Source organism: Canis lupus, chromosome 2 (assembly GCF_048164855.1).
Source record: "Canis lupus baileyi chromosome 2, mCanLup2.hap1, whole genome shotgun sequence".
Lineage (NCBI taxonomy): Eukaryota > Metazoa > Chordata > Mammalia > Carnivora > Canidae > Canis > Canis lupus.
Window position 1 is genome coordinate 13,553,536 of NC_132839.1, and position 13,840 is coordinate 13,567,375.

Below are 13,840 nucleotides of genomic sequence, written 5' to 3' on the forward strand. Positions count from 1 at the left end.
CACACACACACACACCAGCATGGCATTGCCAGTCTGAATGCACAGGTTGGCCTACTAATAAATAGGGAAATTGGTTCCCAAATTATAAAAACTAATCAGGAAGTGCCTTTAGCAGAAAATTTTCGTCATCTCCCGGTCCACCATGAGAATGACAGCATCATGATGGTACCACAAAATCCAGGCATTCACTATAGCCTGAAGTCTAGTCAAGAACTTGACATTCTTTATCTCTTGTAAGTCTCTTGACAATGACTATGAGGGCAGGGCCTAAGTTTGGGGGGTCTGTCAAAATTATTAAAATGGTCTCCCTAAAGAAGCTGGTTAGAATCACCAGTTCAAAAATTAAATCTGCATATGACCTCACCAACCAGGAATAAGTTTCTCATTTCCCTTAATTGGGTCAAACACTAACCCATCATGATAATAGTACAGAGACAAGAGAGAATGACTGAGTAGACCAGTTCACAGGGACTACTTGGACCCTTCCTTTAACCAGTCTGAAGAATATATGTATGTGTGCCACCTCTTTTTAGGTGAAAAATGGCTGAAAATTTTATTTTTGCTTTCAGCATAACTAAAATTAAAAAAAAGTCACCCTAAATTATCCGATGAGGGGGAAATAAGTCAAATACCAAGACTAGGACTTAATTCCTAAGCAGTCAGTCCGGTGCTAGTAAAGGAGGCCTATGCTTCTCAATATGGACCTCAAATAGATACCTTACAGACTCAGCTTTCAATTCTGTATGAAAAACATTATCAAAATTATTTTCATAAATATATGACATCCTAATTTATTTGGCTGTTATTTATTTAACAAATATTTATTGAGCAACTATTCTGTGCCAAGAATATTCTAGACAGATAAAATACTCTAGACAGGATCTCACTTCAGTGGGACTGTCAAGTAAGCAATATATAAACAAACAGCTGTGAAGGGAATCTTGTCACCTCCCTACACATGCATGGATTTCGTTCTAAAGATTGGAGTACCCCAGAATGCGGTACTTGGATCTGTTTTCTTTTCTATCCACACTCACTTCCAGGGTTTACTTCTCTAGTCTTGTGACCTCACAATTTATACCTCAAGCCTAGAGTTCTTTTTGAACCCCAGATCAACATATCTAACTACTGACTTAACATTTTCATTTGACATGTAGTAGACATCCCTGACCCAACAAACCTGATCTTCCCTCTCAAACCCGAAACTCCATTCATCTATCCAAAAACCTGGGCATCCCTGATGCTCTGCCTACTGTCTGTCACTCAGCTGCCCACCCTACCTCCCCCAATGAATTTTTAGAATATCTTGTTTTCTCTACCTGTAATACAAACTCAGAATTAAACTACTTCTTACCACCTCCACTGCTACCTCCTTATTTCAAGCTATCCTCTTTCAACCTATTCTCCTTCACTGGTGTCCTTGCTTTTACCTTTGCTCCACTCTACCTGTGGCAGATAAAGAGACCAGTAAAAATTTAAGTCAGATAATACCACTCCTGTGCTGAAAACGCTCCTCCTCTCCCCACATTAGGCAACTCAGTGTTCCTTAAATATGGCAGCTCTGCCTTCACCTCAGATTGTTTGTACTCTATTCTCTCTCCCTGGAATGTTCCTTCCCCAAATAACAGCATGACTAGCTCTCATCTCCTTCAAATATTTGCTCAGATGACAGCTTCTTAATGAGGCCTATCCCAGATAACCTTTTGAAAATTGCTAAATACACCCTATCCCTTCACTCTACCCTTTCTTTCTATAGCATTTATCCCTTTTAACTTCCTTTATACAATTATATATTGTATCTTATGTTGATTGCCTGTCTTATACTACTAGAAGAAAAGCCCCTTGCAGGCAGGTATTTTTATGTCTTTTGTTTACCCAAGTATCTACAATGGTGCCTGGCACATAATAAACACTCAAAATTTATTTGTTGAATGAATGCATTAAGTAATGAATTATCCTCTCATCTTCTACAAAACCAATTTTTTTACTGGATTATTTTATCTACAAACTAAACTGGCAAGAGGCGTTGAATTTTTGTACTAAATGTAATGGAAAATCATTGAAGTATTTTAAATATGGGCATGCCATGAGCTTAGCTAAGTTTTAAATAGATTACTCTTGCTTCCTTATAGAGATGAGATTATAAGAAGCCTAGAATAGAAACAGAAAGATGACATTCAGAAGCCATTATTAAATAAGCAGCAGAATTACATGCATAAAACCAAAAATCACTTAGAAAATATATTGATAAAATATATGGTATAGGAAATGTAACTAGTTGCTTTATTGGTATTTAATATCATATCATGTCTTTAACCATGCTCAACAATAATGATACCACAACATTAACACTTGCATTCGGCTATTTCTCATTGTAAATGACCTCAGATACACTCTTCTATGTATTTCTCACCAGAAAGCAAATTATTTCCATAGATACAACTAAAAATGGGGCATATGTTATTCTCATAGTTAGTGATAGCAAAATGTTTTCTAATATTCATAGTGGTGGCATATTCCATGCTTATATGCCTTATTCCATTTAAGCAGGGAAAAAAAGTCCCAATTTAATGAAATGATCATCTATTTTTTTTTAATTTAAGCTTTTGTAAAAGTTAAAAAGATTTTATTTGTTTATTTGAGTGAGAGAAAAAGAGAAAGTGCATAAGTGGGCAAGAGGAGCAGAGGGAGAGGGAGAAGCAGGCTCCCCACTGAGCAGGGAGGCTAATCCTGGGCTCAATCCCACTGGGATCATGATCTGAGCCAAAGGCAGATGCTTAACCAACCAACCCGGTGCCCCTACAATTTCCAAGCTTTTAAAATGTTGAAAATATGAGAAATAGACAAAGCACATTACATTTTATTTCATAACAAAAATTCATGAATCTACTCCCTCAAAAGGAACATGTAAATACTTTATACATTTACCTCAGGGCTGCTTTACAAGTCAGTCTTAATATTTATTTTATTTAAAAATAAAATTTCAATATGGAGAAACTATTTTAAAAATTAAATTATCCTACCTCTCCAAAAGCTTGTATTTAAAAAAAAAAAAAGATCTTTAATGTTGCTATAGCTGATGTCAGAGAAATTACTGCCTATGCTCTCTTCTAGGATTTTTATGGTTTCATGTCTTACACTTAGGTCTTTAATCCATTTTGGTTTTATTTTTGTGTATGGTGTTAGAAAGAGGTCCCATTTCATTCTTTTGCATGAAGCTGTCCAGTTTTCCAAATGCCATTTGTTGAAGAGACAATCTTTTTCCTTTTGCATCTTCTTGTCTCTTTTGTCAAAGATTAGCTGACCATATAATCATGGTTTTTTTTCTGAATTTTCTATCCTATTCTACTGATCTATATGTTTTCTTTTGTACCAGTACCATAGTGCTTTTACTGCTACAGTTTTATAGTATAACCTGAAATGTGGTGTTGTGATACTTCCAGATTTTTTTCTTTTTCAAGGTTGTTTTGGCTATTCCCAGTCTTTTGTGGTTCCATACAAATTTTAGGATTATTTGTTCTAATTCTGTGAAAATGCTGTTAGTATTTTGACAGGCATTGCATTACATCTGTAGATTGCTTTGGGTAACATGAACATTTTAACAATATTTGTTCTCCTAATCCATGAGCATGGAGTATCTTTCCATTTGTTTGTATCATCTTCAATTTCTTGCATCAGTGTTTTATTGTTTACAGAGTACAGATCTTTCCCCTCTTTGGTTAGATTTATTCCTAGGTATCTTATTGTTTTTGGTGCAATTGTAAATGGAATTGCTTTCTTTATTTCTCTTTCTGTTGCTCCATTATTAATGCATAGAAATGTAGCAGATTTTTGTATATTGATTTTGTATCCTATAACCTTACTGAATTTACTTATCAGTTCCAGTAGTTTTTGGTGAAGTCTTTAGGGTTTTCTATGTAAAGTATCATGTCTTCTTCAGTGAAAGTTTTAGTTTTTCTTCACCAATTTGGGTGATTATATAATCACTTTTATTCCTTTTTCTTGTCTGATTGCTCTAAGATTTTAAGCACTATTTTGAATAAAAATGGTAAGAGTGAACATCCTTGTCTTGTTCCTGATCTTAGAAGGAAAGTCCTTGATTTTTTACTATTGAGTATGTTACTCGTGTGTTTTTCATAAATGGACTTTATTATGCTGAGGTATGTTTCTTCCAAACCTACTTTGTTGAGGGTTTTTATCATGAATGGATTTGTACTTTGTCGAATGCTTTTTCTACATTTATTGAAATGATCACAAGGTTTTTATCCTTTTTCTTTTGACATGGTATATAATGTTGATTGATTTGTGAATATTGAACCACCCTTGCATCCCATATGATGCGATGGTGAATGATTTTTTGATGTATTGTTGGATTCACTTTGATAATATTTTGTTGCAGATTTTGCATGTTTGTTCATCAGAGACAGAGGCCTATAGTTTTCTTTTTTTGTAGTATCTTTATCTGGTTTTGGAATCAGGGTAATACAGGCCTCATAATATAAAGTTGGAAGTTTTTATCCCTCCTCTATTTTTTTGGAATAGTTTGAGAAGAACAGATCTTAACTCTTCTTTAAATGTTTGGTAGAGGGGCATCTGGATGACTCAGGGCATGATCTCAGGGTCCTGGGACTGAGTCCCACATAGAACCTTGTGTTGGGTTCCACATTCAGCGGGGAGTCTACTTGTCCCTCTCCCTCTGCCTTTGCTTGTGCGCTCTCTCTCTCTCTCTCAAGCTCTTGCTCTCTTTCTCGCTCTCTCTCTCTTTCTCTCTCTCAAATAAATATATATATAGACAAAATATTTATAAATAAATAATTAATTAATTTTAAAAATTAATGGTAGAATTTACCTGTGAAGTCATCTAGCTCTGGATTTTCATTTGTTAAGAGTTTTTAAATTACTGATTCAACTTCATATATCTCTAGAACCAAGAGAAACAAAAGTAAACTATTAAGACTACATCAAAATAAAAAGTTTCTGCACAGTAAAGGAAACAATCAACAAAACTATAAAGCAATCTATGGAATGAGAGATACTTGCAAACCAAATACCTGATAAAGGGTTAGTATCCAAAATATATAAATAATTTATACAACTCAAATCCAAAAAACTAATAATCCAATTTAAAAATGGGCAGAAGACATGAACATTACTCCAAAGAAGATATACAGGTGGCCAAAAGACACATAAAATACTCAGCATCATTGATCATCAAGGAAATGCAAATCAAAACTGGAGTGAGATATTACCTCACACCTGTCAGGTTAGCCAAAGTAAAAAACACAAGAGACAACAAATGTTGGCAAGGATGTGGAGAAAAATGAATCCTTGTGCACTGGTGGTGGGATGCAGACTGGCGCAGTATGGAGATTCCTCAAAAAATTAAAAATATAACTACCCTATGATCCAGTAATCCTATTACTGGGTATCTATCCCAAAGAATACAAAAATACTAATTCAAAGAGATATATACACCTCTATGTTTCGACTTTAAACTTACCTTAAAAAAAAAAAAAAACTTTATTGCAGGATTATTTACAAAAGCCAAATTATGGAAGGAGCCCAAGTGTCTATTAGTAGATGAATGGATAAAAAAAAGTGGCACACACACACACACACACACACACACACACACTGGAATATTATTCAGGCATTAAAAAAGAATGAACTCCTGCCATTTGCAACAACATGGATAGAACTAGAGAGTACAATGCTAAGCAAAATTAGTCAGAAGACGACCAAATATCATGATTTCACTGGTATGGAATGTAGGAAACAAAACAAAGCATAAAAAAAGAGACAGAGACAAACCAAGAAAGCGACTCTTTTTTTTTTTTTTTTTCTTTTTGAAATAGACTCTTAATAAGAACTGTTGGTTACCAAAGGGAAGGTTGGTGGGAGATGGGTGAAATAGGTGTTGGGGATTTCACTATATTATACACCTGAAACTAATATAACACTGTATGTTAACTATATTGGAATTAACATTTTAAAACCTTATAAATAAATAAATAGCATCTTTTAAAAAGTCTTTAAGTGTGGAAACAAAAGAGTAAAAAAATCAATGCATTTTCTTTAGTTTCTTCCTTATTTTACCTTTTTTGCAGATTGCAGACTTGAATAGGTATTTTAACATTTTTAATGATTCTGGTATAAAATGATCAATACCATTTTTTTCACAGCTGCTAACTATAAAATGATGGTAAGGAATAATATATACACAGGGAATTTGAATTTTCTATTTCAGTATCAAAATATTTCCATAAAATGTGGGGTTTCACATATTATTGTGTATTTTTCCTCATTCATTTACTTCATTGATCTATACTCAAAACCAATGGCAAGAGGAAACAAAGGCAAAAACAGCCCTAGGGACATAGGCAGTCTTAAAATTAAACTGCTGAATGGTCTTTTAGATATGACAGAAACTTTCAAGTTACAAACACATAGAGAATAACAAAACACTCCCTTTGTAACTATATTATTTAGCTGCAGATACACATATGACTAACTCACCTGAGAAAAGAAGGCAGAGTACTTGGAAGGAAAGGTTGATTGGAGCCAGTTGTAAAGGAAGTACCCACAGAGGAGGTCCAACTAGGATATACAAAATTTAAGGTGAAATCTGAATATTGTTATGTGATTAATATTACTATTTTACTAAAAAAAACAATAGTCACTATATAAATCATACATACTGGAAACATACCGAATATACACAAGTCATTTTCTGCCATAATTTACACAGATGTGAGTGTAATATCATTTTTAATTAGGCTCATTTAAAATGGATAAAAAGGCAACCAAGCTATGTTTTTATATTTTTTTAACCCATGCATAGGGAATTTCTTTATACAATAGCACTTTCCCTTGAAACTTAGAGGGGTTAAGAAGGAGTTAACCTAAAATCTTGTCTACAACAAAGGACTTTGTCATGTGCTTATTTTTGTGACTTTGTTTTCTGATTTTGTTTATAAAAATTCATTATGCAACAATTTTTCTAGCAAAGGTAAGATGCACTTTCAAAAGAGTGACAACATTAGGAAGCACAGTTTCACATCTAGGATTACAACTAATTATTGTCCGTCCTGGAAGAAAAAGATGTTCTTGTTGTCTCTTGCCTGGGTGTTCCAAAGCCACCTTATTGATTCCCCTGACTTTGATCTTTTATCTTTCCAATTCATATTTCATAGTATCCTTCTGGGCCAGTTCACTCATAATAATCAAAAAGTATTAAGGGACCCCTGAGTGGCTCAACGGTTTAGCTCCTGCCTTCAACCCAGGGCTTGATCCTGGAATCCCGGAATCGAGTCCCACATCGGGCTCCCTGCATGGAGCCTGCTTCTCCCTTTGCCTGTGTCTCTGCCTCTGTGTGTGTGTGTGTGTGTGTGTGTGTGTGTGTGTGTGTGTGTCTCATGAATAAATAAAATCTTTTTTAAAAAAGTATTAAAATTCTGCCCCTCAACGCTGCCAAATTTCACTGAGCCTCATTCTGAAGGACATTGGAATTTGATTGCCTTGAAAATGTTGGGGGAAAATTAGTATATCATCACAGCCACGAGATTAGCAGCAAATGAACACATGAAAAGAAAACAAGAAACTCGATAGGATTTTTAACAATGTATATTTAAAGGAAAAATATAAATTAAAATAAATTTTCTTTCTAGGTCATCAATTATTGTTCATACATATTCCACAAAATATGTGATGTGTAGCCCTGAAGTAAAGCATCAATATCAAGCATTCCCAGAGCTAATCAATCTTTACTAGGCTTGCCTTCAATTAAAAGGAAACTGTTAAGAGAAAGTTTGACTTATCCAAAATGTATGTTGGTATGTGTTTTTTTCTACAGAAATATTTCATCTTAATATAGCTTAGTAATCCCTATTATATCATCAAGATAGCTTAGTAAAATTGTTACTGGATAAATACACAGTTCTACCCATTTTTATAATTTATTCCTAAGTAGTCTATTTCCTATCTGATTATTTGCTTTCCAAGTGTAATATATCAGCCAATGTATACCTATACTTCACCCAGTAATTACCTCAACATTTATTTTCATTCAGGAAGGAGGACTAAGTAAAAAATGCCATCCTAGCTGTGCTTCTAAATGAAATGAAACAGTTTAATGTGGATCTTTCCTTCTTTCTAGATCACAAAGTCATTTTAAAGATAATGTGGAAAATAAAAAGAAAAATAGAATATATGGTTCAACATAGAAACTTCTATTTGTTAATCTTGTTAAAATTAATTTTCTTATAGTGATACTGGAGTATTATTATAAATCTTTTAGTCATCAAGCTATGTAGAAATTATTACACCCACAAAACAGAGGATTATTTTTAAATGAGCTGCTTCTTACTAAATAATGTCTGATTCCAATCATTTCACTCCAAAATCTACAAAGATAGTGATTTATATGTTTCTTCTATTTCATCCATTTACTTCATTTATCCACACCCACATTCAGTACTTCTCAGTTGAGATATGTAACAAGCCTTAACTCTTTTTATAAAATCTCTCTCCTTTCTAATACATTTCACCCTGAGGTTTAATTAAATATCAAGCATGTCTTGTATTGAGCAAATCTGCTGATTATGTCCCTCTCCCCAAATTCATATGTTAAACCTTAATCCCCAGTGTGATGGTATTTAGAGGTAGGGCCTTTGGGGGTGATTAGGTTGGGAGGGTGGAACCATCATCAGTGGGATTAGTGCCTTTATAACGTAGGCCCTGACAGCTCCCTTGTCCCTGCCACCATATGAGGACAGAGTGAGAAGATGGCCACCTATGAACCAGAAAGTGGGTTCTCACCAGATACCAAATCTGCTGGCACCCTGATCTTGGGCTTCCAGCCTCCAGAAGTGAAAGAAATAAATTTCTGTTCTTTAAAAGCCACCCAGTCTAAGCTTTTCCATTATGGCCACCAAACAGACTTGGACAATACTATTCCCACATTCAAATCAACTTCTATGTTCCTCAGTATCTTTAAAACAAAAGTCTAAATTTCGTAAGGTATACAAATCCCATGCAAATTTATTCTGACTCAGTTTCCAGCCATATTCCTCTTACGAAATCTCTGAACTCAGATCAGGCCAGACAGACCATTTCCCAAACACATCTTTGCCTATTTTTGTACAGTGCTTTCATTTGTATAATGTGCCTGGCTGCTTTTACTATAATGCCATATACTCTAGCCCATTTAAGCCTTTAACCTAAAATGCCACCTTTCCTAAGAAGGATAACCCAATCTGGATTAATCTTTCCTTCTATGTTACCAAACATTCTTCTTCTCCAAATCCATGCCATATTCAAAGCTTGTTTTGCAATAAAAATAACTGTTTTTCAAAAATAGATTCTCAACACGTTTGTGAATTAATTATGCATACCGGCAATGGTTCATAGATTCTAAAAAAAAAAAAAAAGTGTCCAACCAAAATTTTAGTAAAACAAAGCCTGATGATTCTAATAAAAATACAACCCTCACTTCTCATTTTTTGACATTCCATATCAAAAGCCTAGTAGAAAGTTAATTTGATTCTATTTCAATTTTAACTTAAAAATTGGATTTAAATAAGCATAAAAATACTTTCATATGAAATTATATCCATGTATTGTATTGAACAAACACAAGTGGTAATAAAAACACTATCTTTTTGTTTATTTTTATTTTTAAGAATATTTTCTTAAAATTTTCAAATACATATAAAAGCAGAGAGAGAATTATAATGAACACCCAGGTACTCACCACCCATATCCACTAGTTATCAAGATTTTGCCAGGCTTTCTTGGACTATTCCTTTTCCTTCCCTTTCAAAATGTATTCAGCGGAAATAATATTGCCTATCCCTGGATGAAACTATAGCAAACTCCTGGAGTCTTCAGCTCATTCCTAAGCAATGGACAATTCTGTAGTTGCAAACAATCTCAGTGAGTCTCAATTTAGAAAATAGGTCAGGTCAAGGTTTTAATCAATTGTACCTAAGATCTCCTCTTTCCTGGCTCTATTCTGTTTCAGAGCGAGATGTACAGAAGGGAATGTTCCTTTCCATTCCCCCTCCCCCCACCAGTCTACATTCCCAGCTGGACAACCACTTTTGCAGTCCCTCTCTGGTAGCAAGTGGAAAGAGAAACTAATACTACCTTAGGCTAGTTTTGCATTCCCTGGAAACTGGTGGATAAAAACCTTTTTGTATCATGTGATGCTTTCAGAAGCTTGCCTGAAGTGTCTTGCAGGACCCCTTTTTCTTAAGTAACCTGCAACCATGCAGAAACACCTCTATGACAGGTGGTCATGTACTACTCCATCTTCAGTCTCCAGACAGTAACCTCCCAGCTTTTTCTGGCTGCAGTAGTCCTTCTACCACACGAGGAAAACCTGGATGACTGTATATGTTCTCTCCTGCAAGACCCATGTCAGCTCTATATGACCATTCTTGTATGTCTTGACTGGACAAACTCTCAAAGTAGGAACAGATCCCAACAAGCAGCACTCTCCAGGCTTGACTCCTGAAGCAGTTTGCCATCCCAACTTCACCTTTCAGGTTTCCAGGCAGAGTCAGTCCCCAGCACACCAGTTATAGGAGTGACATCTTCAAATCTCCACTTAGCCTTTTGAAAAGATTCTTCTAAAAGTTAGGAGTTAGAATTAATCTCATTCTCCAGGGATGGGAACTCAAAGAAAGGCATCAGCTATCTATAAGAAAAAAAAAAAATCCCATTCTTTCTCCTCCACTTACTCACAGGTGACTTTGAGTGAAGTAGTTCAAAGGCCATGAGGCATTTCCTTTCAATATCACAAATTGTTTCATCTCACTTCTTAATTTCACATCTATTGTATTTTAATACATAATTGAAACTTTTAATTTCCTTCAATATAAATATCTTGTCACAAACACACATACACACACACACACACACACACACCACACACAAACAGGATTAACTATGAATGTGGTCATCCATAGTTTACATCATCCAGAGAAGACAACAATTCATTTACTGAAGGGAAACTATTGGAAAATATTAAATTTTTGTACAAGGTAGATACTGATAGAAATTTCTTTGGAGGATATAGGATTCCATGATAAGCTGAAATGAATTCCAGTCATATTTAGTAATTATTAATGTTCCTACACAATCTATTTTGCCTATTTAATAACATTTAATGAATAACATTTATATTGGCTGAGTACCATCAGTATATTAGGTTTTATAGTGAACATACAGAAGACTAAGTCCCATTTTTGTATCTATTTAATAAATATTGACTTCTTGTTTAGAAATTTGACAAGATTTATTGACATGGCAATTCCATATTTTCTGAGAAAGATTAAAATTTTTATTAGGCCCCAAAAGTAGAAGGTAATGTCAATACTGGTCTAGGTTACATGCATTTATCATGACATTCATTCAAACACAGATTGAGGTTTCCATAAAATTGTTAACCCTGTTTCTTTTTTCACATAATTAGGAAAGACAGAGCCATTCAAACATCCCTTTTCAAACCGGGAATGAACAAAGGGCCCCCAAGACTAGATGCAATGCTGAATCTAATAATAGTGCCCCTGAAACTAATCAGACTCCTCAAAAGAGTGAAGGTGAGAAAAGGAAGGCACATCAGTAGTGCAGTCACTGTACAGTCAAGTGAGAATAAGAACCATCATCACTGTCTAGCCCACTGTTATATTATCAAGGAGGAAAATACTAAATTGATTTGCATATTTAAAGATGTTCTCTGGACTTTCATGAGATTCTCATTTAAGGAATAATAAAGGACACTATTAAGGAATTTTTTTAGTTTATTTGTTTTTAATCTCCCACTTAACATAGAACAAAAGGAAAAAAATCTAAGAAAGCCTTGAAATATAATGTCAAACAATAACTAACAACTGGATTGCCAAGAGAAAATAAGGGTCTAAAGATAAGTGTACCTGAAAACAATGGAATCACCTTGGACTTTTGCTTATTTGTTTGAGATGATATATGCAAAGTTTTTAAATGGTGCCCAGCACATATTAAATATTTAATAAATGACAACAGTCATTATTATCACTTATATTATTATAACTAATTTCTAGCAAAGAGATACTTACAAAGCAAATACTCTTGATAAAGGCATTATAAGCAAGAACGTTCCGAGAAAAAGTGACTTTTCCTCATTGAAACAGTTTTTATAATTTTCTGTTATTGAAAGGGAAGAGAAAGATGGGAGACAAATCATATGACTAGAATAATATATTATGTATATAGTATAAACTTGGATTAAGCTAGAAATAACCTGGCAATTTTTATTATTTAATAATTATAGGCTTTACCAATGCCAGTACTAAATATTAAGTAATATACACATAATTTATAAATATAAAATGACATATATTATATACAAACTTCATATATATTACATATAGATATGTTTGACTTTATATGCTCCAGATTTCCATTATCATTCAATTCAGAAACTAAAAATAGATATAATTATTATGTAGTCAGCAATTCCATCATGGCCTTAATCTCAGAAAGATAAATCTTACAGACAACTCAAAAGCAAGTAGTTTGATTCTCCTGTTACCAAACCCAACAGGTACTTTTATATACACAAACAAAATAATGACTTACCAGTAGAGAGTAACTGCTAAGTAAATATTTGTCAAAATATTGAATAAGCCATGGGAATAACATAATTGCATTTTGCCAATGATCGATTAATATATTCTTTTTTGCCAGGAATAATTCTGTTTAAATGTAAAAGCTGTGAAGCCAGTCAATGAGAAGATCCTAATATAGTTTCTAGAAGACACTAACCTTGAGAAATCAGATGGTATTTAACTCTGGTTTGTTTTGTGATATGAACAGAAGAATTAAAACAACTTTACAAAACTCTCCATGAGAACACCATTGGCTCATTTCCTTCTCACCAAATCAAGTCTTAATTCATGCTGTCACTAAGATCACTTTTTGTATTGTGGAAAATTTTACATAAACACTTACAGGAAAGGTGACATGGTTAAATGCTTAATCCTGAAAACTACTCAAAAGACACCACCCTTGAAAAACATAGCTAGTGAAAAAGATTGCTTTCATTCAGTTCACTATCTGTGTGTCAGCCCAAGGAAAATAGATTTTTAGGTGTTTGAGGGAAAATGCTATTTGCTTACAAAGGTATTTTTCAGATGATAAGTTATGTTAAAATTTAAATTTTTTTCCAAACTCTGTCATTTACTCACTTGAAAAATTCACTTGAAATCTAGGTTGCCATTTTCTACAAATAAAATAAGGTTAACACTTACCTATGTCAGTGTGACATATCAAAAACTTAACAATCCTCAGAATATGACAATGTAAGTATATATAATTTAACTGGAAGAATACATTAGCAAGTAATTCAGAGCAATTTAAAATCTAAATGGTGGTTTTAGGTTAGATAAATGAAAAGAATCAAGCTTATTTTTTCTTCAAAAATATCTTTAATGTCTTTAGTGAGGTCAAATCCATTTCACATAGATAATCTATCATTCAAATTATAGAGTGATAATTTTGGCCTGAAGAAAATAGAAATTTGAATTTGAAAAGCATGTCCCTTTTCTGGAAGAACTGCTTCTATGTCTCTTTTAAGAGAAAGACAAATATACCAAGATCAGATAAAAAAATCTTAAGGTCATTACAAAACAACATACATCCAAGATTACTTTCTCTTAAGAGAGTTAGAAACTAAATCATAAGAATAAAATCCCTTATATTTGAATTTCACCTAGAAGAAAATATATCAGAATCTCCAGAAGAGGAAAAGGGGGGTTATTTTGAAAATATTCTCTAAGTGATACTGATAAATTCTCCA